A 3,792-nucleotide genomic window follows, 5' to 3' on the forward strand; every position below is an offset into this window, starting at 1 on the left:
TCTTGACAGAAGCAAATCAAGGCAATGCAATCCCTTTCTCATGCCTCCATCTGAAAAGTTGGAGAGAAAAAAAATAAATAAATTAAAGAACTCCAAATAATGGCCCCTATAACATATAGTGTTCCAAATGTTCGCGGCTTCCAACTTATGATGCGGTCCAACTAATGGTATTTTATGGTGTAAGGGCGCAATGTAGGCACTTAAGAAAGAAGCCATGCTTTGTTTAGTGATCAGTGCTGTCACTGGCTGGGGACAAACTGCTGCATCGCAGCTCCTCGTTAGTATAGTGGACGAGTATCTCTGCACTTGTCGCGGAAGGCCGGGGTTCGATTCCCGGCCGGGGAGGCTAGTTCTTTTCTGCTTGCTGGACGACCAATCCACAAGTTTTTGGCGCAACCAGGGCTCACAGGAGGAATCACGGCTCACGATGTCAGCCGAGCCAAAGAAATCGTTGGCGGGGAGTCGAACCCGGATGCGCTTCGCTGGAAGACAGCTATGCTCACCCACTATACCACCAAGCGCCAGGCAGAAGGTGCCAAAAAATACGGAGTCACTCACAAAAAGCTCCCCTTAACGGAAGAACAGCTATGCTCCACCACTATACACTCCAGCGCAGGCAGAAGACACCAACTTGCGCTGTCAGGAGAGAAGGCTCGAAGTGCATGGGTCAATGATAGGGCTAGAAGGCTAATGAGATCTTTGTTTGGACCCGTCAGTAAAAGAGAGCAGTCCAGAGTTTGGATCCCGTCACGTACAAAAAAGCGCTGGTCTTTCCATACTGGCTAAATAAATACAAAGTGGTGACGCCGGAAACACAGAGGCTGCCAAACACAGACGATGACCAGTTGCACGTCCTTCCACCGTGTGTGGCAGATGGCCCAAATTCACTCTGCTCTTGACATTCCGGTGTAGCTCTGCTGTGAGCAGAGCCACCAAAAAACAGGTCACTAGCACAAAAGCTACCCGCACGGAAATCTTAGTAAAAGGCGAACGATTTATGTGACAATGAAGAGAAACTGAGTGTATCCCACCCCCTGGGCCTGTGCCCCGCGCCAGTGGTTAACACTATTTCTCACCTAGGGTCATAATGGTGAAGCCCCTGCCCACAGGCATTTGTCCCCCCTCACTCCCAAAGGGGAGGAGGTAAAGGTCACCAAAATTCCAGTCAGTCACCTAAGACACAAGCCAAATCAATCCGAATCAGAATGGGCTTATTGAAGGTATGTTTACACATCGAGAAATTGTTTCGTTGACAGAAGGCAAATCAAGGCAATGCATCCCTTCTCATGCCTCCATCTGAACGTGGAGGAAAAAAATAAATAAATAAAACGAGTCCAAACCACCCCACCACCTGACCCCTATAACATTAAGTAGTGTTCCAAATGTTAGCTTTACTTCCAGCTTATGATGGGTCCAACTGGTATTTCACGGTGTAAGGGCTGTGTCGCGGCATAAGAAAAAAAGCCATGCTTTTGTTTAGTTTGATGTCAGTGGCTGGGACCCAGGCTTTCAGGGGCCCAAGCAAAGATGCCGCAAGCAGTAAGTATATAGTGACAGTATGGATCCGCACTGTCACGCGTGGAAAGACCGGATTAGAAGCAGCTGATTCACGCGTAGAGCAAGCGATACTGGAGAGCTTGCTAGCTCTTTTCTGCTTGCTGGAGACCAACTCTACAAAGTTGTTTGTGGCGCAAAAAATATCGGGGCTCACAGAAGGAGTAAGGCTACGATGTCATGGCCCGAATGCAGAGGAATAGATTAATGCTGGTTGGGACCGGGCACGGCAGCGAGCGACAGCGCGAGACCATCTGCGTGCACGCTCGTAGACCCCGGGTAAATCTGCGTGGAAGGCAGCTAGTGCCCCCCCACCACGTATACCAACAAAAGCATGGCAGGAAGGGGGCGAGAATACAGGTCACTACAAAACCCCTTCCGAAAGACAGCTATGCTCAACACTATACTCGGGCAGCAGAAGCAACCAACTGCGCTGTTTTGTTCCAGTAAGAAGGCTAGAAGAGCAGGAGGTCAATGATAGGGCTAGAGGAGTAATGAGTCTTTGTTTGAACGTCAGTAAAAGAGGCACGGCACGAGTTGGATCCCGTCACGTACTAAAAATCGCGTCTTTTCCCTTACTGGCTAATCAATACAAAGTGGTGACGCCGGAAACACAGAGGGGCTGCAAACACAGACGATGACAGATGCACGTTCATCCAACGTGTGTTGGCAGATGGCCAAATCACTTGTGTCTGACATCCGGTGTAGCTCTGCTGTGATCAGAGCCCCCAAAAATCCGGTCACTCGCAAAAGCTCCCATCCACGGAAATCTGAGTTAAAAGGCGAAAGATTTATGCGACAATGAAGCAGAAATCGGATGTATCCCACCCCCTGGGCCGGTGCGCTGCAGTGGTAAAGCCACTATTCTCTAGAGACATCCAATGGTGAAGACACTTACTCGCCCACATGCATTTGATCACCCCCTCACTCTCCAAAGAGGGAGGGGTAAAGGTCACATAAAATTCCCGGCATGCACCTAATGACCACAAAGCCAAAAATATCAGAACTCAGAATGCGATTTATTGCCAGGTATGTTTACACATCTGAGAAATTTGTTTTTTAAGTGACAGAAGCAAATGCAAAGACACTGCAATCCTTCTCAGGCCTCCATCTGAAAAGAGTTGGAGGAAAAAAATAAATAATTAAAAGAGTCACAAAGCAATGAGAACCTATAACATATATAATTGTTCCAAATGTTACGCGACTTCAGCTTTATAGACTGGTCCAACTGGTATTTTATTGGTGTAAGGGCTTTGTGTCGGCGCAAGAGAAACAGCCATGCTTTGTTTAGTGATGTCAATGGCACTCCCACTGCTGGGACCAAACTGCTGCATGCTCAGCCGGGGATCACGTTAGTATAGTGGACGGGTATAACTCCGCTGTCACCGCGCGAAGACCGGGAGTTACGATCCGACGGGCGGAGAGCTAGCTCTTTTGCCTGCTTGCGTGGACGACCCATCAACGTTTTTGGCGCAAACCAGGGCTCACAGAAGAGTACGGCTACGATGTTCAGCGAGCCAAAGGAAATGCGTGGCGGGAATTCGAACACGAGGTCAACATGCTTGGACGGCCCGCTATGCTCACCATCTACCACCACGCAGGCAGAAGGTGCCAGCAAATACAAGGTCACCACAAAAAACTCCCTGCTTCACCGGAAAGCCATAGCTAATGCTCACTCACTATACCTGCGACAACCTCCGGCGCAGGCAGAAGACCCAACTGCCTGTCACGATAGACAGGCTCGAAGCGACGGATGATCCATGACATAAGGGCTAGCGGAGCTAATGTATCTTTGGTTCTGGACCTCAGTACTTGCCAGCTAAAGAGAGCACCTGGCCAGTAGTTTGGAATCCCGGGTCACAACGTACAAAAAAGCGCTGTTTCCATACGGCTAAATAATACAAAGTGGTGACGCGGAACACAGAGGCTGCCCACACAGGACGATGAACAGTTGCACGTCCTCCACAGTGGGTTGGCAGATGGCCAAATTCACTCGCTTGACACCCGGTGTAGCTCTGCAGTGAGCAAGAGCCCCCAAAAATACAGGTAATCACAAAAGCTTTTTTCCCCTCCCGGGAAATTCTTTAGTAAAAGGCGAAAGATTTATGCGGGGACAATGAGAGAAACTCGAGCTGATCCCCACCCCCTTGGACCTGTGCGCTGCCAGTGGTAAACCACTATTGCTCACCTAGGTCATCAATGGTGAAGACACCTGCCCACATGCATTTCGTCACCCCC

General features: G+C 49.4%; 1 pseudogene; it reads right to left on the minus strand.

Moving 5' to 3' along the window:
- Positions 1-3,565: 3,565 nt before the first annotated feature.
- Positions 3,566-3,688, minus strand: LOC122143472 (annotated as a pseudogene).
- Between the last annotated feature and the right edge of the window lie 104 nt (positions 3,689-3,792).

This window comes from Cyprinus carpio, unplaced genomic scaffold (genome assembly GCF_018340385.1).
Source record: "Cyprinus carpio isolate SPL01 unplaced genomic scaffold, ASM1834038v1 S000005157, whole genome shotgun sequence".
NCBI lineage: Eukaryota > Metazoa > Chordata > Actinopteri > Cypriniformes > Cyprinidae > Cyprinus > Cyprinus carpio.